Source organism: Alexandromys fortis, unplaced genomic scaffold (assembly GCF_014885135.2).
Source record: "Alexandromys fortis isolate MF-2015 unplaced genomic scaffold, M_Fortis_MF-2015_v1.1 scaffold_8_1_9099942, whole genome shotgun sequence".
NCBI lineage: Eukaryota > Metazoa > Chordata > Mammalia > Rodentia > Cricetidae > Alexandromys > Alexandromys fortis.
Window position 1 is genome coordinate 7,786,234 of NW_026067898.1, and position 23,246 is coordinate 7,809,479.

Below are 23,246 nucleotides of genomic sequence, written 5' to 3' on the forward strand. Positions count from 1 at the left end.
TAGCAGGCGGTCTTGTTGGTATCTTGAGCCTGGGTTCTTCTAGCTATAAACTACTGCAGTATGTTATATTGCTTATATTGCTTCAACTTCCAAGTTATTTTTAGTATCTGTTCATTTCTAGAGTCACAACAAGGACCTCTTTCTTATAAGAATATGTCCTAGCAGTGGTTTTGTGTGTGTGTGTGTGTTGTTGTTGTTTTGCTTTTGAAACAGGATTTCACAAGCACCAGATGATCTGCTTCCTAGGTGAGGCTCTTCACCCTTCCACCTTCCTAAGAGTTTGGGTCATAGGCACGCACCACCATGTCCTGACAGTCGGTGGTAATTTTTTAGCATCTTCATAAATAAAAACTGGTCTTGCTACAAGACAAGAAAACTCAATGGGCATCCCACAGAAAACAAACAGGGTACACACTTTGTGCCCCAAACATTTATCAACAAGAAACATCTAGAAAAATTTAGCTAGCATCTAACCTCAAAGGACTCGAGTTGCTGTATTAATTCCTTTTACATGCCTCAGTTGCTCAAGGTTAGAGTCTAAGAATACTTCCTTTGTTCCCTTACATCTACGGAGTTGAAGGGTTTCATTACATGCTTCCCTGTCCCTCTGCATGCAGAGGACATTGCTGGTCATGATTAGACCCACATTATCGCTTTCACACCCCAACCTGCCCTCACACTGATCTTTAGTCATCTCCTTTCATCTTTGGAAGCAGCTACTTCAGAAAGAGAGAGGCCAAAGATCTGAAGGGAATCACTACCTTTTAATCCATTCATCTGGATCCAGGATCCAAGCTCCTAGGGCTTCTCTTCCCCAGCTTCTTATCACTAACACCAGAAAGTTAACCTAAAATAAATAAGTAGAATCTGATATACTCACCATCCAAGAGATGAGTAAGACCCTACTCTGGCCCTTAAAATGAATATGTTTCTGGAAGGAGGTCAGGGAAAGTAGGTTTCTGGGTATCCAATGCACTTAATCATCCAATTCAAAGGAAAGAATCTAAAATAGCCAAGTGCTGGTCACCTGATCAGCATAGGCAGTTTTGGCATAGACCATTGGATATGTAACTTCTGCCTACAGTCATTGTCAAAATTAGAACTGCATATCACCTGGGGAAGCCTCAGGATGAGATAAAGTTGAATTATCTATCATGATGCTTCAGACTTCCTCTCAGAGAGATGCAATCATTCTTTCTAGGAAGCTCAAGCATCAAAAGCTACATAAAGAGATGACCTAACGTTGCCAGCTCATTTGTTCCGAGGGTTAGTGTCAACACTCCACAAAACAGGCACTATGGCATGGAAGTAGAAGTTCAGGGTTGGGTCTATGAGTGAAGAAGATAAAACAAAAGTCAGAAATTAGAAAGAATTTAAAAACAATGGGGTCTCTTGGGTTCCAGCAGGAACTCACGTTACATAAATGGACCATTTTGTAAAGATGAAAGGCACCATAGAAAACTGTCTGAAAAAATGCAAGAGCCCATATTGTAAAACCCAGAGGAAGGAAATCGCATTTATTAAGTACCATACATAGGGCACCGAGCTAGGGGCTTCCACATCCTGCAAAGCTAAATATCATCGCACACATTCAGTGAGATGAATGAGGAGACCAGGACTGCTAGGAAAGTTATGACATTAGTCACAAATCCTATAGCTGGCAAACGATCAAAACCATTGTGCTTATGCCATCGATGTCACGGACATGCCTGCCACCTGGTTTATTTGAGGGAATTCTCCAGCGTGGCCTCTTCACTGATAAGTCTTTGAATCCCACAGTTTTAGCTCAAGTTTTTAAAATCATTGGTTCTTTCTTTCTTTCTTTCTTTCTTTCTTTCTTTCTTTCTTTCTTTCTTATCTCTCTTTCTTCTCTCTCTCTCTCTCTCTCTCTCTCTCTCTCTCTCTCTCTCTCTCTCTCTCTCTCTCTCTCTCTGTCATCTTTCTACCTCCTCTTCCACAGTGTTCCCCAAGCCTTAGGTGCTAGACTGTCTTGTAGACGTATCCAGAAAAACTGGGCTTTTCCGGTTTGTTTCATTTTGTTTGTGTTTTCTCTTTTTTGCTAGATTCTGGTCTGGAACTTACTGTCTGAGTTCAGACTGGTCTCAAATCGAAGGTGATTTTCCCGGCTCTGTGCCAGAGATACAGGCCTGAGCCACTACACCCAGTGTCTTGACGTTGCAATGCGGCAGGGTTAGGGAATTGCTGATGCTGTTATTTCATTCAAGACAAAATTTCCCTTTCACATCTGATCTGGCATCCATGTTTTAAAATTGTTGTTTCTTAAGAGTGTGCTATAAACTCAAACATTAGACCTCCACACGCCTGGATTTGTCCCTGCACTGTGGTACCAAAGCCTGTATCCACCATCTCTGTGCTATCCTGATGCTCTGGCCAGAGGGCCAGATGATGACATTAACTGAAAGTGGGCTTTATTCAGGTATGGAGACAGTCCCTTAGTGACAGGACCAGTCATCCTCTGTGATCTTCACGAGTCGCCCAGGCACAAAGAAGAGCATCTTGATTTCAGCTCTTGACACATCCTCACTGTGCCCAGAGCTACTTTTGGCTTCAGGAATACATAGGAAACGATCAGTTGAAACAGAGGGGAATAACCCATAAAGTCAATAGCTAATCAGGCGCATTTAAATATCGAAGGAAGGAGAATAATATCCTCAGAGGTGTCATTAGACACTCATGGGAGGATGGTTTGGTCCCGTTTGGAAGTTTTCTGTCTCTATTCAAGGTAAATCACCATTCTGTCTAGTCGCATTTGCTAACAATGCGTGGAACCCTTAACTGCATCTCGAAAGCACACTTACTCTCAATTTCGCTTCTCATTCATTTTTATGATCCTAGGGAAATTCAGATTATATAGGCTTTCTTTGTGCTGAGATGGTAATTTTATATCACTTGTAGATTAATAGCATTTTTAGTGATATTTGGTGCCACTCATTTGTCTCCTATGGTCGTAAAGATATATATTTTTTCTAATTTGGCTTTGCCAACAAATAAAAAATAAGAGTCTTTTTCTGTTGAATGAGCGAAAAAGTCATTCTGATCATGAAGAATTATTCTCCTTCAGCGTACACACAATCCGCCATCTAATTGTTTTTGTTATTGCAGCAATACAGTTTCTGCAGGAGTGTGTTTGCGTGTGCCCGCCTGCCTGCCTGGGTACAGCTCAGCCGTCAGCATTCCTCCTTCCTGTCACTCAACCTTCACTTCGGGTTCTGGCTTCTCAGTCTCCAGTTAGTCTGATGAGTACCTGACATCCAGGTACACACTTAGACGGAACCGCCCCTCCCTTCCCTCCCTCTCCCTGGGTCCGAGGTTTCTGGAGGTATCTCTCCTTTGTGAGCATATTGATATTTCTGGAATTCTATTGTGGGAACTGCTTATGCATCGAACAAGTGCCCATTCCAGGGATGGTTATTATGGAACAGAAAAGCAGGCAGACTTGGTTTAGCTATCAGCTTTTAAGAGCTTCCTCCATCTGCTAAAATGTGCAGAGCAAAGTTGCACATAAAATGCTGATTGGTACCTCCGTGCAGATTCCTATAACGATCCACTCGCTCTTGGTTTACACCACGCTCTCCTAAGCACCTATTCACCTCTCCTATTGGAAAATTTTAATCATCTCTCTGACATTAGCTTGGCAATTTCGGCGGCCACTTCTCAATCTTTCAAAGTCTTTCTGGTCCATTTCGTTCCGGTTTCTTTTCTGCTCGTGTTAATTATTTTTGCAGCCAGCATACGTGTTTGTCAATAATGCATTACATTTTGCGTGTGTCAGTCCTTCAGTCCATCAAAGAGCCCTGCTTTTTACATCCGAATCTATTTCCCCTTTCCCAACTCAGCTCATATCGCTCTAGGCCTGCCTTCTTTTCTTCACTCCAAACCCATAAGAAGTTGCACAGTGTTTGCAACTGTAACACAGTCTCCAATGGAATTGGTTCTGTTCTCCATATAGTGTTAGATCTGGACTTGCACTGGGCTACGTGTTTCCCCAAAGCCTTGCAACTTCCCTGATAACTGAGGCACCTTTAGTGTCCCACTTGTGAGATTCTCACTTCTGGAACAAGCCAGAGAGTTTCCCCACTTTGCATCCAGGGTTAAAGTGTCTGTTCTCCACTTGAGGACCACAAAATCCTCTCCTGACGGCACTGACTCTATCTCTACGTGTGATGTCTTCGTTTAATGACGGAAGCCTTCTCTTGATGGCAATGAAGGAAACTCCTTGTGTAGTGCTATGTACTCAAACTCTATAAATACCTGTATCACCAAATATGACATAAAAGGCTTTGGACCCACCAGCTACATGGGCTGTTTGGGGAACGATGGAGGAGCGTTGCCCATGTATTAAAAGTCCGTCACAGTCTTCCTTCTGTCCCTGCATAACCTATTCTTGGGAATTTTTCTAATGGCTTCCATTTCCTTTTTCATAATTAATATCGAGCTTATCACAAGCTGTCACAGTCCCGACTCGTCCTTTGTGGCTGTTTCTGAGAATTCTGACTTGTTCCCTCTCACGAGCCGAGGAAACCCCATTTCCAGAGAACTTTGCTTCCCAGAAGGAATGTTCCTTTTGTGACGGGCACGTGAAGGGAAGTCTCTTTTCTTGCTCTGCTTTTGTTTCTGTCCTCCTGGGGGTTGCACGCTTCCTCTTTGAATTCCCAGGTTCCTTGGGGGAAACACTTTGCCTGTGAATGGAGGAGGAGGAGGAATGCCCCCCAGGCAGAGATCATGCGGTGCACACCCAGATCCCCGTTTTCTTTTTTTCTGCCCCAGTTTGCCAGTCCTCCCTGGAGTCACCGTAGAGCTGCAAGTTAACCTGGGGAGGTCATCACTATGACCTTCTTATACTCTACAGCAATGGTTCTCAACCTTCCTAATGCTGTGACCCATTAATAGAGTTCCTCATGTTGTGGTGACTACCAACCATAAAATTATTACTTCATAAATGTAATTTACTATTGTTCCAGATTGTAATGTAAATATCTGATATGTAGGATAACTGATATGTGACCCCTCCCAAAGAGGTCACGATCCACAGGTTGAGAACCAGTGCTCTATAGCCTGAGAGTCCTTCATCTCCCTGCTTCCAGGGAATGCTGGGGGGGGGGGGGGACTGGGCATAGGAAACAGAAATGTGGGAATGAGTCTTAGGAACAGGAACGAAAGGCTTCCATGTACCTAAGCCTTTAACAAAGCAGAAACCTCAGTTCTTTGTGAAAAGTCACTACAAAAGGCCATGTCTGCTATTCATCCGATAGAGCATTGCTTCCTAGCTGCCCTTTAGTATCTGAAAATCATGCAAATCATCAGAGAAATTGACAAAGATCAGAAAGAAAGAGAAGGAAGGGAAAGTGAAGTCATGCTTAGCTCCCCTTCAGCTGTTCTATTGTTCATTTCACCCAGATAGGGCAAAGAGGCCCATGTCGTACCAGCTCAGGTCCCGTCTGCTGTCTGTCTTTCTAGAGTTTCTGTCACCTAGAGCTTGGCCTTTCCTAGAATGATGGAGCTCTCCTGGAGTCTTCAGTGGCAAGAAGATGGAATATGGTGGTTAAAATGTGAAGGAAAAAGACAGTAATGGCATCAGAGATGCTGTGTTCCCCACAAAACACAGACTAGGATTTGGCCATTTGTCTCGTCCTTGAGGTTGACACAGGTTGACCCCGGGCAGCCTGTCTTCACTGTGGATGATAGTGGGGGAAGTGGGGGAAAGACATCACTCTTTGGACCACTTGCTACCTGGTGTGATGAAATTGCTGAGTTGTTGTGTGTGGCTTCTTTGGGTCAGGGGAAGATGAAGGCAGCAAGTGTAGGGAAGGGAATGTGGGAATGATTACAGGAAAGACCCACAAAAGATCCTTCTGAGAAACAAATGCTTTCTTGGAAGGGGCCTAGTGAAAGCCTTTGTTAAATAGGAGAGCTATAGGCCGCTGTATCACAACACTCCTAATTTTTTTTAAAAGAAATATTGAGGTTTCCATGAATTTTTAAAAATTAAAGCTTCATAAAACTCATAACTTTAGCCATAAATAATCTTCATCAGTTGCACATATGTGAAAATAGGAATCCTAATTTGCCTTCTTGTAAATTTCCTGAACCTGCTTCCTACAAGACTTAGAAGGACATCTGTCTAGGCTCAGTGGTAGGGTGTCACCAAACATGTACCGTGTCCTGGGTTTCTCCACTAGTCCCCTGTACCACAACACCCTTCCCCCCAAAATCCTCAATATAATCATCATGTTTCACACAAGTCTATATGTATATATAGTATATAAATACAAATATATATGTAAACTATATATCAATAAAGCTAAAAAGCCTTCATTTCAACATGACAACCATAGTATATACCTGACTATTAATTGTATACCTATTAGTAATAATTATCATTGTGATGGTTAATACTGATGGCCAAACTGAGAGGAGCTAGACTCACTCAGGACACAACCTTCTGGGCATGTCTGTGAGTCTGTGAGAGAGGTTTTAGAATGGGCTAACCGATTGGGGAAGACTCCCATTCAATGTGGATGGTACCATCCCACAGGCTGGGTACCAGACTCCATACACCTGAGAGCAGTAGCTGAGCCTTCATCTTCTCTGCTTCCTGACTGTGGGTGCACAGTGGTCAACCACCTCTTGCCTCTGGCCCCATGACTTCTCTAAAACAGTGGCGGGTACCTTCCAACTGTGAGCCAAAACAACCCCCTCCTCCTTAAATGGCTTTTGTCAGATATTTTGTCATGGTGTCAAGAAAAGTAACTAATACAGTGATTGACTAATCAAATTCCCAAGCGCTTTCCTGCCATAATATCCATGGGAGGCAAGGGGTAGAGAGGGGATACAGGCATCATTAATGACTTTAGAAGCTTTAGTTTTACCTGCAGTATTTTAAAAGTGAAATAGTTATTCTTCTTTGTTTTTAAAGGACATTTAAAGGCTATTTCTTTTTATTTTTTTTAAATGAAATGGTTGCCTGGGACACCAGTTCTGAACTGCTGCAAAGCACCAATCGGCTAGAGCTGAAGGGTTCTTATCAAGGGCATACCTGAGCAGTGTTTCAAATCCCCATGGTATGGAACACCCTCCGTGCCTGCTGCTCAACCCTCTGAACCGTGTGCCTCCCCTTCTCCCATCACTTCCTCACAGGGCATTTTCATGAAGTCTTTACACTCTTGTGCCACTAGAGTCCACATTTCACAGTCCTTCCTTTGGTTAAAGGGTTTGGGAAATGTTGCACAGTGACAGGGACCCAAATCGGGCCCTCTTCTTGGCCGGAATCGTGTTGTTGCTTCCCCACTGTGGATGAGCATCTTCCTTGGATTTCACAAGGCGCTCTTTGTCCTTTGTCAACTGCACTGAATGTTCCTTGCTGTGAGTTTAAGAAGCAGAGCCGCATGCTGTGCCTGTTTTAAATGCGAAGTTAAAATGTGACCTAAGGTGTCCCAGGCAAAGTCCTCTCCACTCGGCTAATAAGCAGGGCACTTTCTAATTATTTGCATGGAAGTTGACTCCCAAGATAATTCAGTGTCCGGGTGGCTCCGTTTCACCTCTACTTATTTCCATTACCTTGCATATTAGCTGTGTCACGTTGATGGGCCTGTTGCTCCCCAGGGTGGCTATTATAAATACGGGTGCTACAATAAACGCTTCCAGTCTTCTGGAACCTCATTTGAACTAAGCAAGCTCTCCATAATGATCATTAATGATGTATGGCTTGCATATAAATGTTGGATATTAATCTTTTGTTTATTTTCTTATGCCATCAGACTTCTTAGAAGTTCTTTGTAATGCTCGCAACTGATAATCAGAAGTAGCTTCTCCACTTGGGACCAAGTACTTTTTAGCCAACAATTTACTGGGGCAGGTACTTGTAGGTTTGATTTTTAGAGTTTTGGCTGATAGTTCCCTTCCTTTGGTAGACATGACTGCTAACACTCTGGAGGCCCATGGATTGTTGATGCCATATCACAGAACATCATCTGACTCAAGTCTGTAAAGATTGCTGTCTTGTGAGTGTCATAAGCTTATGACTGGAACCAGGGTCTAGTCACTTGTTCTAGAAAGAAGGATCCCGTAGGCATTCCTTTCACGCTGGATCTAGATTAGGAATATACTGGGCCTGAGAGTTCATCCAATCCAGATCCTTGGCTAAATCCTCTCTCTCTCTCTCTCTCTCTCTCTCTCTCTCTCTCTCTCTCACACACACACACACACACACACATACACACATATACACACACAGACACACATACACACACACCACAAGCAGAAATTCATGCATGCATATGAACACATACACACTTTATTTACCACAACATACTGATAAAATACTTTATTTCAAATACTGAATGCAAAGAGAACTTGGATCCCATATCGTGAGGAGCATTTAAGGAAAACACAAAGAACAACTGTTCATCTTTCTCTTTAGTACAGAAGAGGGCTCATGAGGCGGCCAAATCTCCCAGTCCTTGCTGGGAATGAGACCTTCACAAGGTTTTCAATTCTGGAGAAATTAGCTTCGATTCTTAGTTATGAGTCTGACAAAAGAGTTTGCTTCTCACATTACTGACCTGTGTCCCAAATGAGTTTTTCAAATATAAAACTATTTTGCTTCCATCACCCGTGTTTGTCACTAGAGATGTGACCTGAGCAATGACTGCCCGAAAACCTTGTACTCAGCAGCATATTTCTTATTAAGTTTGCAATGTGAAAAACAAAAATCGGAGTTCGTGATTTCCTTCAGCCCCCAGACTGCTTTGTTCTCTGGCAGAAATGTAGCAGAGTGTTTTCTCCCAAGGGTAGACCAGGACCCTTGGGTGTTTTACACGTGAACAGTGGCTTAGTCATTTAATTTAACAAACATAGCTCACTAAGTTCTCATTATTTGAGCAAAATTTTCAGAGGTCCCCCCCCTCATTCTTGCACAAGAGCCACGTATCTGAAGATTCTGTAAATCCATAAAATACCCTCTGACGTGAAGGCCCATTATGGCTCTTAAAGACTCATTGCTGTCTGTTGGATCAAATGTGGACTTCATGTGGAAGCCCGGGAAGATTTATATGTCAGTCACTCCACGTCAAATCTCTATTTAAAACCCGCTGTCTTGGGAAAGAACTTCAAACTATTTTTTTGCCTGCCGGTATGAAACATTAAGTTCCCCTGCCAAGAACGGCTTAGGAACATTTCAATTCCCTAAGCTTACATCTGTACACACCTGCAATGAGATCTCCTTCCCTTCCCTCCACCCAGGGGAAAGGAACTCAGCTGGGCAGGTGAGTCTCTCATCGTCTCCACACGACCACTTAGCTCAGACTTGACCCAAGGCACATAAATCACTTAATCCTTTGGAGAGATGAGTGTCAGAATGAAGAGCCGGATTTCTAAGCAAAGGTCGCGTATTAAGTTTTCTACTTCTAACTGCAAGGAGAAGCAGGAGCGTTCATCCTCATTAAAACAAAGCAGAAGGCTGTTTCAGGAGCCAGGAGTGCTGAGCTCTGTCGTCTGGGAGAGACGATCAAAGACAACGGGGATCCTGGAAAGACACTCCGCCCCTAGTCCTCTCCAGCAGGTCCTTTGGCCTCCCTTCCCAGTATCTCTCAAAGCGAACGGCTTTCTTTTAGCTCATTTTGCTACAGTCTCAACAAAAGGTCTAGCCATGGCCATCACCATCTTGTCTCTCTGAGCTGCGCTTCCGAGAACAACATCTACATCATGTAGAATTCCACGACTGGAATGTGCTTCTTGCAGCACCCTGTCCTCCCTGCCCCCAGGCCGCCTGATCTTCACTAAATGAGTGCCGGCTCTCGTGCCCACTCCTCAGTGCCTAGGGCACCATCAGCCCCATCCCTGCCCGCGCTGTTGGAATCCTGAAGCCCGCTCAGTACACCCAGTGAGAAGTCACAGCTCCTGCTTCATAGGTCATAGCCTTACAGCTCTGCCTTTATACGACTCATAATATTGATCTCCCGCCTCGGGTTGTATTTATCTGTGGACAGATGCCTTTCTCCCAGACTGTAAGGTCTGAGAGCAGGAACCACATTTGCGCTTACCAACGCTTCGCCGTCCGTGTTGCTGAGGCACACTGAGTGCACACTGAGTGACTAAGTGTCCACAGGAAAGACGACTTACCACCCATGTCTTGAAGGAGGTGATGAGACCAAAGTGCCGAGGGCAGCAGGGCGAGAGACACAAAGAAATGGAGGGTTTTCACAAAACGATATTACGCACTCATGAAATTTTCCTTTGAGGGGGGGTTGTTCTTATAGATGATTAACTTCTTTTTTTATTTCTCTTTTTATCTTTCGTCTGGCATGCTTTTAAAAATTACTCTCTTGCTCTGAGAAGCTAGCTACAGCTAGACCTTTCCTGATCTCTCTGCCTTTCAAATCTCAGATTTGTTTAGGTGGTGGGATTGGCAGGGAAATGGTTCTACATTCTAGTTGGCTGCTGGTGGATTTTGATATATAGGATATCTTTTCAATTTGTTTTCTCTTTAGAGCAATCTGGAATTGTCTCCAGGTCAACCAATGGCTCATACTTTACTGCAATTCATATTTTCCCTGAAAATTAAAATGTATTTTACTCTTCCACCTCAAAGAAAAAAAAAAAGCCTACATCCTATGTCACTTTTATTAATCCCAGGCTTTCTACGGAAGCTTCTTTTGTTCTTCAATACCAACAGTTTCCTCCGAGAACAAAACCCTTCCAGTCATACCAATACTCATCCACACGTTGAGACTTGATCCTCTAGTCTCTGAGGACCCTTGGAAGGTCTGATGCTCTTTGAAGAGCCCTGTGATCACAGCTTGGGGCTGTCTTGACCTCACTTCCTTCCTAGTAGGTCACACTTCCCTGCAAAGCCCCCTTTCCGCCCTTACCATGTCGTCGTTATAATCAGCTATGTGCTGATAGCCACTGCCCACTCGGCACATCCAAGGACGACCTACTCAGTTGCGGTGCCGCTCTCTTCACTTCCGGTCACCAAAGCAGCGTCTAGAATGGCTTCTCACTTCCCTCACAGTCGTCGCTTGCTTCCACCACCACCCTGCGGCATCGTGTGGAGAATGAATTCCATCTAATTCCACCTGTAAGCCCTCCACCCCTACGATGCCTTTCCATTAACCTTTTTCCTCCTCTATGCCTTCTTAAGCTTTTACAATGCCCCCGAGAGGGCCGGATTTCCCTCCAACTCCCTGCCTGCTTGTAATGCATTCATTCACCCTTGTCTGGAAGGTTCTTATTTGTACCAGTAGCTAAACATCCTTGGGCTTTAACTGTGAGCCTGACAATGTGTTTTTATCTCATTTATTCTCACTCTGGCTCCATGAAGAAAATTGTCACATTTTCAGGACAGAATAGAGTTGTGAAATTCAAAGAGATGGAAGATAGAACGACTTCCCCAGTCCACGCAGGTAGAAACCGACCGCAGTGGGCCAGTGGACGTTAGACCCGTTCACCCTCAATCTGCCCGTCACGCTACCATGGTTTGCTCTGTGTGAGCGGGTGGTGGGAGGCTGCTCAAGATTATCCGTGTTACAGCAGGGCCGTTCAGAGATGCTGACATCTTGTATCCAGCCCAATTAAGTACCAGACAGCCTCCCTGGCAGAGTGCCTAGTGACGGCTGCCATGGAAACGACCTTTCTCCACACCTGCTTAGGCTACTTCCCTGTAAAGAGAGACACCCTGGAACCTTGGCTAATTCTGGTCTTATAGCTCTTTCCAGAAAATTCCACCCTTAGGGCAGGCAACAAACCAACTGAGGTAGGCCAGCAAGCAACCACCTGTGGCCCAACCTGCCCTTGGGGAGATGAACCTTGCCCATTTCAGAAGACTGTCCTGGGCAGAGCGCCCGTTGTCATTGCTTTGCTTTGCCAGTAACTCCTGATTTTCCTTACAAGAAATGATAAAAAAAAAAAATCCAAAGACAATAAAAATTGCATCTAGACCCCAAAGAGAATAATACTTCTTTGTTGACTTTTCTTGCCCCTCTCTTAAGCCTTTTGTTTTGTCATTGAAACCACAGCCTTGTAAAATACTGTATGTCTCATCACAGAACTGTATCTCCAGCCTTTTTGTAGTTTTTATTTTGAGGCAGAAACTCACTAAGTTGTCCAGACTAACCCTGAACCTAACGATTCTCTTCCCTCGTGAGTAGTTCGGATTACAGGCCCACCAGACCCAATGAGAGGTTTATCTAGAATGTAGTGTTTTATTTATTTAAATGAAATCTTTGAAACCAATTAACACAGCAATAATTTTGGCTGGATAAGACACGATATAGTTTCTGGATGGGATTTAAGAGGGCAGACTCCAGGTTGGTTTAGCTCCATCTTAGCTGCTAAGCTTCAAAATTTAGGGTGTTTGTCCTTAGGAAATTCCAGGTTGTTACCAAAAGTATCTCCACATACCAGGTTTCAAAAGTCTGAGGGTTTGATTTTTTTTCAGGTTATTATGATTCTAAGTGTTTAAATATACTATTCTGTTGAAAGTCTCAGGAATTAATCATATTTATAAAGCACCCACGGAGCTAAAGTTTTCACCTGCTAGTACTAACAATATCATTGGCAACTCTACATCCATGGCACTCGGTGCCCAGCTCACTGCTCCCTGGGGATCCTGTCACTGCTTTTGTATTTAACATCTTTGCTTGCCCGTCACATGTCATTTGAAAAACCACTACCTAGACATCCAAGCTACCAAGTTCCTCCCCTGCATAAGAATCTGTGGGAATGGACAGAGAAGGCTTAGTCTGATGGTGGGCAGAAGAGTAACCAGGCAAACACACCTGGGCCTTTGTGGGCAGCATGAGTCAACAGGTTGGTTAGGGAGAAGGGGACAGAATAGCTAAAAGGAAGAGGCAGGTCTTAGGAAGCCCTACTGGAGGGGAAAACAGATGGGGGTCTGTACTGCCCTAGAATGAGTAAGACCCTTCTCATCTCCCCTGACAGCACTGACTTCCTCTTTTTGACCTGTATCTTTCTCTGAAGTCAGTTCCATGCCCCCCTCTGTTACCGCCGTGGTTGTATCACATAGGCCAGGCTGACTCACCTAGATGCGCTGGTCTGCAGAACAAACAAGCAGGAGCAAAAAGCGAGCTGAGCTCAAGGCTTGTTCATTCCGCATGTCTGTAGGTATTCTCAAGCACAGCCATGGGCACTCGTCAGAGATGCCCATGGACAGATGGGTGGATGGGGGAGAGCACAGGGGAAAGTGAATGCTGTCTGGGAGCTAAGAAAGGCAAGGGCGTGAGAGCCAAGGACCATCTACTGGAGACCATCTTGGCAGTGAGGGAGCTCACTAGTCTTGCCCGTGCTCAACCGGCTTCAGGAAAGCCATGCTGCAGCATGGTGGCAGCCCCAGAGGGAGGTTCCTGAGCAAGGTATGTGAGCCTGTAAACAGGCCGCACTGCTCCATGGCCTAAGATAAATATTCATACGGAATACTGGTTCTAGGGTATGAATTTTTAGACCATAATTCTTTAAAATTTATTATAGTTTTAAACTTAATTGGGTGAAAGTATTTATGGGAGGGGGGAGGGGACGCAATTACCCAATTATCAAAGCGAGGAGGAGCCCTAGAAGGAACACTAAAGCGATCTTTAAGTACTGAGAGGATTTTATTACGGCAACTTTTAAAACGGTAATGAATGTCACGTTCCTTGGTCTTTTTCACAACAGAAATGAAGCACAGCATTTTCACAGCTTTGCTTCTGGTGGGGAAGAGACAAGAAAGGGGCTGGGTGACCCCAAATGCTCCTCAAATAGCCACAACCAGGGGTGAAAAATGTCACCGTCCCTAGAGTGTTCAGAAAAAGGGTGGGACGGGCAAAGAAGGAAAACTGAGAGCCACAGAGGTGTGGGAAGGAGCATTCAAAACACGTTGGCATTTCCTCAAATGGGGGAGAGCTCACAAATTCGAGCCTATTGTTCAAATCACATCAGTAATGAGATCATTGAAATCAAGGCGTGATCTCCCGAGACCGCTGTGGCTATCTGTCCAGGAAGCCTTCTTGGAGTTCTATCAATCTGTGCTCCCCCAAAACGGAGCAGAGTAGAAAACGATGTTTGCCCCCCAAAATGGAGCGGAGTAGAAAACAATGTTAAGGAGGCTTTTAAAACACATCATTGAGATTACAGCACCTTTTAAAATAAACAGCACTGAATACCAACACAGGTAAAATGTCATTGTGAGACGGGGCTCCGAGAGTCAACAGCGTTCTTTATGGCTTTCCAGTGTGCGATAAAATCTGTCCACCAGATGTACTGATGTCTCCTGTGTAGCATACTTGAGCATTCTGTAGGCCTGAGGCCCATTTATTTCATGTAATTGCCTTTCCTGTGCACACCTTGGGGTATCCTAATTCTATATTTTATTTCAGGCACTGTACAGGGTACCATCTGGTAGTTTTAAACTCATCCCATTTTATTGCGCTATGGCAGAGGATGTATTCAGCCGTACGGCAGCTTTTGGTGGAGACAGACTTCTTACTACTAGCTATTTATTTTTGCCTGAAATAAAGTAGCCTTGAACTATCAACATGCAGGATTCACACATAGATCACAGCCAGTCCATACTTGCTAGACAGGTTCCTAAGCAACCTGCAGGCACGAAGCAGCTTTGAATTGCTTCTCGCACAGCTGTTAACTTATAGAACTGGGATTCTAAATTCTTTGCCTACTTCTGCACATAATGATATCTTTTTAGTATCTCATTTGTATTATTTCAGTTCAGATGAGCACAAAAATAAATGTATTCTATCACATCTGGAAAAGTACCGCAGAGAAATCGCTTAATATTGGAAGATGCGCACCTCATTACGAGGTTCGTCACTCATTTCAACCTCAACCTTACGTCTGTCCCTCTGCCACGCGGCTGTGATTTTGCTGCTGTTTTTGTTAAATTGTTAAATCATCTTTCGAGGGAATCTGTGAGATCTTGAAAAGACAAGTTTGGCTATAACAGACGTGGCAAAGACAGATAAATTTCAGAACCACGCAGCTTTTCCGCAGCAGGTCCCTGATGAGAAGGCCTGCCCTCCACTTGTACTCAAATGAGATAGGAAGTGATGCTGAGAATCCATCTCCTTCTGCAGAGCAGCTCCTCCACCCGTGTGCCCACACAGCTGGCCGTGGGTACTCAAGCAAATATCAGGGTCCCTGCTATGCAAATAACACATACCCAGCTGCAGCCTTGCAAATGAGCCATTGTTCACCTGCTGGCTCCCGCCTAACCAAATCCCTGTTGCCACTTGCTTAAGAGATTCCCTCATCTTTGTTCCTTCCCTCCCTGTCCCACAATAGCTAAGCTTTGCACCAGTCTCTGGTCTAGTGGCCTCCACGGCGAGGAGGCCAGCAAGACGGTGGCATTTAGTGAGTGATGAGCTGGCGTGTTAGCCACTGCTGCCTCTCAACATGTGTGATCTCAGCATTGCCCAGGGAGGAGATTACCAGGCATTGGCTGGAGCTACAGAAAGCCTTCCAGTGTACAATCTGCTACCTGGCACTGATGGCCAGCGTAAATAAACAAACCAATCAGGAGATGCTGGCGCTGCTGCAGGCATCTTGGCCCTTCGTTATGGTGACGGGGATGGGCGGCAATGGTTCAGTTACAGTTAAGGATGGGAAGATATTTAAGGTACCAAAAATGCTGGATCGGAACGCATTCACGGCAGATTCTTTGCATGTTTTGCATTCGTGGCAATGACAAACGCAGCTCAGTGCACCTGGCTGTAGCTGTCTGCTGTGATCTAAAGCCTGTTTGGACAGAAAGAATAACTTCCTCCGTTATTTATTGTTGGAAGCAGAGTTTACTTTGCTGTCTTTAACCTCAGCAGAAATCAGGAATGCCAGTTTAACAGCAAGCTGATGAGTTCTGGGGAGCAGAGCAAAGAGTCACGGGTTTGGCATCTTGTAAATCAGCGGGAGACCGGTGACCAAATAGATTCATATTTATTTTCCTGGAGTTTTCCCCCCTTCTATGACTCTCAGGCAATCTCGTCCTATAAAAATGTTAATGCTGGTCTGAATATGAAGGGTAATTTTTTTCTCCCACAGCTCTGTCAAACATATCTTCCCAATAATTAAATGTGTATCCTTGGGCCCTAAGAGCAGTCTTGTTGAACAAAGCAACCACAAATCCAACTAACCTTTGAAGAATGAGGGTGTCAAAGTATAAGCAGATGTTTTAATTTGCACAGTGCAGGGATTTTTCGGATGCCAAATGTTCCTAAAATAGTTATTGTGTCGTGGCAGCAGGAGAAAGATAGACTCAGAAATGACCCGTAGCCATCTTATACATGACAGACGTGGCCTCCGTCAGCAAAAACCAACGTTGGACATGCTGTTCAGGAAACTGTATTACTTTCAGCCAATAAGAAAATTACCATAACTCTATAATTATAATGCATGAGAAGGAAAGAGAGTAGTGCAAATTTTACACATGCACACACACACACACACACACACACACACACACCCATACACACTACAAAGTCCATTGCTAAATTAAATGCAGGGTAAAATAAAAAGTACATGTTACCCTTTGTCTACATACTAAAGGTTTCTAAAAGAATTATGAAATATACGATTTTTTAAAAAAATAGGCTGTGAAATTACAGCCCTTCACTAGTTAGCTGAACTGGTATTGCTCTGGGAAAATGTTAGCATGCTTTTTTTACTTACAAGGAGATATATGCAGAGAGGATTTATATTAGACAGAAGGAAACATGCCCTCTGTTTGAGCAGAGTCATGAAGAACCCACCTAGGTTACCCGAGAAGACTGGAATTGACCTCCTGGAGACTTTTCGTGGTGGATGAGAGACCCATATATTTGGGTTTATTGTAGGGTCGTTGGAAACTTGTTGACTGGGCTTGTCCAGAAATGCACAGTCTTTTTCTGTCAATGACCTCAGAGCGGGCTAGCTTCTTAGCAGGCATCGACTAGCCTAAGTGACTGAAAACTCCTTCCCTGAACCTCTGCTCCTAAAAGGTTCAACTGAGGCGCTCCTGGGCAGCACCGCTGCCGGGTGGGGAGGAGTGGGATTGCTACTGTTTCTGTGGTACACAATTTCTCAACATCTACCAGAAATGAAAAGGCTACTTATTTGTGGTCTTAAGCTTATATTCCCAGCATTTCATCTTGTGGATTTAGTCACACATTTCAAGAAAATTCACAAAGTAATGTTCATGGGTAATCATGTCTAGAATCAGCTAATAAAATGGAAACAACCTATGTCAGGAGAAGGGGGGAGATTCAACAAGTTGTGGCATATCTCTGCTAAAAGAGACAGTTTTCCACATTCTGATAAAATAGATTTCTAAGACACGAATGAGAAGCCAGGTATGTTTTTCCATACACAATACATGATCATTTACATTTTTTTCAAACAAATTGACGTCAGGCATATTTTCCAAAGAATAAGAAATCACTTTGAACTGCTATACTTTCTGAATTTGCATTCTGCCCTATATAACACTTATTAAAATCAAACATATGAAAACCACATAAATGACCAAGCACTCCAATTAAAGTAAGCAGGGGATTTGTGTGTGTGTGTCCCTGGTTTCCCCGGAAAGTCTTAAAGCCACTAGCATACATGGCCTTCCTGCAGGCAGTAGGCCTTTTTTTTTTTCCCCCCGATTCTCTTCCTGCAACTGGCTATTTTTGAAGAGAGTGGAGATGAGCAGGGGTTTGGTAGGAGATCACCAGAGAATATTTTCTTCCTTCACAGTTGGGTAAACTAGGCAAAACTACCTGAGGTTGAGGAGAGCATATGTTCTTCCTGAGACCCTGGGGAGGGGAAGGGGACAAGAACAAGAGAAGAGCGTTGAAGAATGCCAGAGGAAATCAAGGCTCGCTTTCTTATGGAGCCCAATGAAGCACCTGTCAGATTTCTTTTACTAAAGCGCATGTCAAACACAGGAAGGTAGGTTAGTGGTGTTTGTTCTCCAAAGCCTCACCTGGAACCTTTGAAGCCTCAAGCATGAATATTCACAATGGTGCATGCTGTATGCAAGCTGTTAGAGGGTGAGAGCCAACAGAGGAGGGTCACCATCAGAGGGATGAAACTCAGCAGGTGACAGCCTCTATGAGACCCGATGGAGGGCTATTTACTTTCATTATCAACAGAATTCACCTATGCAATTTTCTCAAGAGTCCATCACAGTGCCAAGCATATACATAGACAGTGGAATTCTCTGCAAAATATTTACCACCAGCTCAGCTACTTTGGTTGGTCACCAGAGGGCTTCTTCAGGGACTAGGAAGAGGCATGCCCCCTCTGTGCTCATGAAACCTTTATTCTGCTGATAGAGGCGGACAAGTTGAACTTTTACCTAGTCTAGAGATCAAACCATCCATCTACAGAAGTCCAGGATCATTTTGACACTTCGGGTAGCAGCTTCCTCTCCTTGACAACAGCCCCCTCCAAAGAGGGAAGTGGAGGCAGGTGCTCACTTGTGAGATTTTTATTTAAAGAATACCCCATCTTTACTTGCAGCTGAGAGGCTGAAGATTAAAAATTAGCCACTGTATAGTAGCTGAGCAGTAACAATTTTTCATAAAGTTTTTTAGTACACATTTGGGATTATAATTTCAATATTATGCAAATGCATTTTATGGATCTGTAATACAGAATGTGTACTGGCGTTAATGTGCGTTAGCGGGCAAGCAGAGAAAGGCTCCAAATGAGCCATTTTGGTGTCTGCTTTCAACACGTATTATGAATAATAAGTACAATGTTCTGGTTTAGAACAAATAATATAAAAACCTGAATTCCTCTTGATGTTCATCAGGACACCGCTCTATGAAACTCCCACAGAATTCTTCCATTGGACACAGTGAAAAACCAGCTCTTGACCAATATATCCCTGTTTATAGCTTCCTTCTTAAATGGAATGTAGAAGTTAAAAAAAAAAACACACTTAGTACCAAAAGGGAGCAGTTTCCCTGTGTTGTTCAAAGTTGGGCATCAACCAGATAAGTGATCCAGGAAGGTCGTGATGCTTGGGAGTCAAGAGGGCAGAGGGTCGGCTACTCCTCCTGATTTAGAGGCTCCAAGTACTAGAAAACTGAAGAACTTCTAAAGAAGGCAGAAGAAATAGTTGTTTGTTCCATTAACGAAATCAACAAATTTGATTCCTTTATACAAAATGGTTCATATAAGATGATTGTGTTACTCCAGATATCTTTTAAGATGGATAAATACTCTTTTTTTAAAAAAAATGAAACTTGCTTTTTATTTATGGGGATAAAAGCGCTGCCCATGGAGGTCAAAAGAAAGAACTGGATCTTCTGGAGTTGGAGTTACCTGGTGGTTACAACACTCTCCAGTCTAAGAACAGAGTTCATCTCTCCAGCTCATAAGCCCCTTTTTGTAGTAGTGCACACTTCCAGCTTTATAATCTAATATGAATCGGTCTTGTGTTTCTCCTTCAGCCTTATCAGTATGTGTTGGTGGTTGTACTTTAGAAACAATTGCTCAAGAGAGAATTAGAGATTTTTCTCAGAAGACTAAGCCAAGTAATATTCCTTGACTTGTCAAAATCCACAATTTGTTTTTGGTAATGCTCTTTACATATGAGCTTGGTCTGCTAGCAACAAAAGCAAGACTACGAGATGTCATTTACTGACAGTTGTGACTAGCTGTCTCAGGAGGCATCCGGAACATCTGAGTGTACTGATTTAGGATTCTGAGGCTTGCGGATTCATTTCTTGAATGTGTGATGCACAGTTGTCCCACTGGATTGTCCAATGAGTATGCAGTGGGTACCCAGCTAAGAATGAATGATGAAAATCTTTTCCAAACAGGCACTCTTAGCTTAGCGTACAATGCTGCAGACTTGGTGAGGTGTGTTGGCAGAGGTGTCTGTCCCACCCAGTCCCACAGCTGTTCAGTCCCAAAGAAAACACACAGAGGTCTACATTAATTTTAAACTGGTTGGTTTATTAGCTCAGACTTTCTTATTAATTAACTTTTACATCTTACATTAACCCATAATTCTTGTCTCTGTTAGCCACGTGACTTTGTACCATTTATCAGTGAGGCATTCTCATCTTGTTTCCTCTGTGTCTGGGTGACAACTGCAGACTGAGCCTTTCCTCTTCCCAGAATTCTTCTGTTCTCGTCTCCCCACCTATCCCTCCTGCCTGGCTACTGGCCAGTAAGCATTTTATTAAAACAATACAAGTGACAAATCTTTACAGGGTACAAGACCATTGTCCCACAGCACTCCCCCCTTTTTTTCCAGAACAAGAACTATGAATCTCCTTTGTTTAGCTCTCTTTTTTCCAGACTATTATCCATAACAACTTGTAACCAACACTCTAAACAAAAACAAATATCCATAATAATTTGGGGGGGGGACGACTGTGGGTGAGTTTTCTAGACTACTTCCTGATGATTGGGGGCACTGATAATCTTTTAGGGACCTAAAGAAAATTTGGAATTATGGTCAAGTCCTGACTGGAATGTTCTGTGAGGCTTGATCATCTCAGCCAGCAGTCTTTGAGGCTGTTCTGGATGAAGAACTTGGAGGAAACTCCATCAGAAGTGGATCATCTGGGCCGTCTGCTTCTATTGAAGATTTCTCAGGGGGTCTTCCTTGATCAAGCCTGATTTTTTTTTAACCCAGGATGAATCCACAGCCTCTCATTTCCTGTGGAAACAAAAGCAAAACCTCTTCTACAAGGTAACATACATTTTGAGTTAAAGGCATTGAAGTCAAGACATTTTCAGAATATATTTGTTGGATTAATCCAGCAGCATTTATACTTAAAAATCTTTTAACAGCTGTTGCTCCTTCCTCAGTCATCAAGCAATTCAAAGACAACACAATAACAGAGTATCCAGATTCTCTGTGTATTTTCCATCTTTACATGGCTTACTTTAAACTCTATTTCTTTTATTTTTACTTTTAATTTTTTTTTTTTGAGACAGGGTTCCTCTGTGTATCTTTGGCTGTCCTGGAAATTACTCTGTAGACCTAACTGTCCTTGAACTCACAGAGATCTCCCTGCCTCTGCGTCCCAAGTGCTGGGATTAAAGGTGTGCCCCACCACGCCCAACTACTCTCTCTCTTTTTTAAAGAACTTTATCTTCTTTTCTTTGCCAAGCACAAGTATGTTTTTAAACACACTATAAACCATTTAGAGGTTGTTTTGTCTGAATCTATTTTTACTGTATATCTCTCTTTTCCTGACCACATGAGTTTTTAATTTGCTAAATGATATGGCTAGGATTAAAGCTATTGCTTGATGGCTGGATCCATCTCATTCCATAGCTTTCTGAGAGTCTAGCCTCATGGTAGAGGTACAGGCTGGAGCTATGTTTATTGCCACAATTTTATGGAGTTACAAAGTCCCTGCAACCACCTATTTTTATAAGTGTTTTGTGGCAGAGCCTCTTAAGGGGCTGCAGAGTTTTTGCAGCTAAATCTGAGTCAGAGAGCTTCTCTTAAATGAGATGCACTTGCTTCTAGCACACAGAGCCCACCTGAGGAAATGCTGCTACCAAGAAGCTGTGGTTAACTCTGTTCTTTTCTCTAGAATTACTTCCCAAGCTCTCTCAGGTTTTATGCGGATGTCAGATTGTGTGCATGCATGTTTCTACCTCTGACAACAGAGGCATCTACAAAATAACAAAAAAGAAAATCTATGTTTGAGTTCTGTGTTAAGGGTTATGTGAATAATGTCAATTGACCTGCAGAGAGAGTTTGCAGGGTGGGTTTTATAATCCATTTACAATGGTTGAAGAATGAGGAATTGTAAAAGATCCAGTATATATAAAATCACAGTTGTATGAGTCTTTTCTGATTTTGCAGTCCAGATTCTTATCTATCATGTAAACCCTCGCCCTGTATGAACAGTACACGGTAGTCTCGGTCTCACATATTGGATAAGTCAGAAGAACAGAGCTTGGCCCAACCTTTAGGATTGGTGGGCCCTACCTTTAGGATGCCAAATGTTTCCCATTTCAATCAATTGTTGCATCATTACTCGCCTTCACTGATGCTCTCCACTTCCCCCGATGCTTTTCTGGTTTTGATGGGGGTCTGTGGAAGAAAAGCAGGATACTACAAGAGAGTCTATCTTATGAGAACTCAACCGATGCTTGCTCAAAAGGAAATCAGATTCGTCCAAGTTCTCCAACTCAAATTTAACAGAAGTCTTTGACTGCTGCATAGGGTAAACTTCGCTTCTATCCTCGGGTCTCTATAAAGTTTTAATAAGACAGAGATAGACTCGTAGTGGGAGATGTTTCCTAGTTGTTGAGATACAGGACATTGAGAAATTAAGCCTGCAGTACAGTGTGCTGGTCTGAGGAAGTCAGCGTGCAGCACCTTGAAATAATACACTCAGCAACTCTCTGCTGCCTTCCTTAAGCACTTGGTCCTTTTGTTGTGTGATCTCACTGAATCATCCCAGCATCCTTTAAGGTAAGCATTATTGTCTTTCATCTTTTAAAAATTAGTAAAATTTAGGCTTAGGTCAGGTAAATCATCCAAGATCACGTGGTTAATAAGTGCTTGAATAAAGATCTGATTCCAGGTTAAGTTTAATTTCAAAGTGAGGAAATGAATTAATGATGGTTTTAAAGTCATGAATCCCAATTATTTAGAAGCTCAGTATTGAACTTTGTCTTTCTGCTTTGTTATTTCTTGTAGCTTTATTAGATTTAGTTATAAACTAGTCTATGTGAGAGAAGGGATAACATACAAAGCATTTTTTTTTAAATTCTTCTAAGGGCCAGTTCCCAGACAAAGAGGTAACCATAAGATGTTTCACATTTTCCTCCTGTATTTACTCTATGACCACACCTAGTCAAAAGTCAGCCATGCCTTCCAGGAGCTTTCAGCTTCCGGGGCGATGAAAGCATTGGTGTATCAACTGGGCATAACTGTGCAGTGAGAAGAACTTTGAAAGTCTAGGTGGCTCTTGGAGAATGGCAGTCAACTGGTCCATCGGCTCAGCGGAGGCCTCCCGGGGTAGATGCCTTCTGACCCTATTCCTGAAGCATCATTAAGAGCTAATCAGAGTGGAGAGGGTACCATGGGGGAGAGGAAGTAGAAATACACAGAGATTTCAACATTAGAGATTAGTACGTGATCTGTTCTGGGATTACAAGTCATGAGAGCTTATTGTTCCCTTGTAGGGTGAGCCAACTGTTTGGGAAGAGAACTAGGGAAGAGGGGGACCATCAAGCAAGACGATAAGGAGACATGGGTGTAAGGTTCA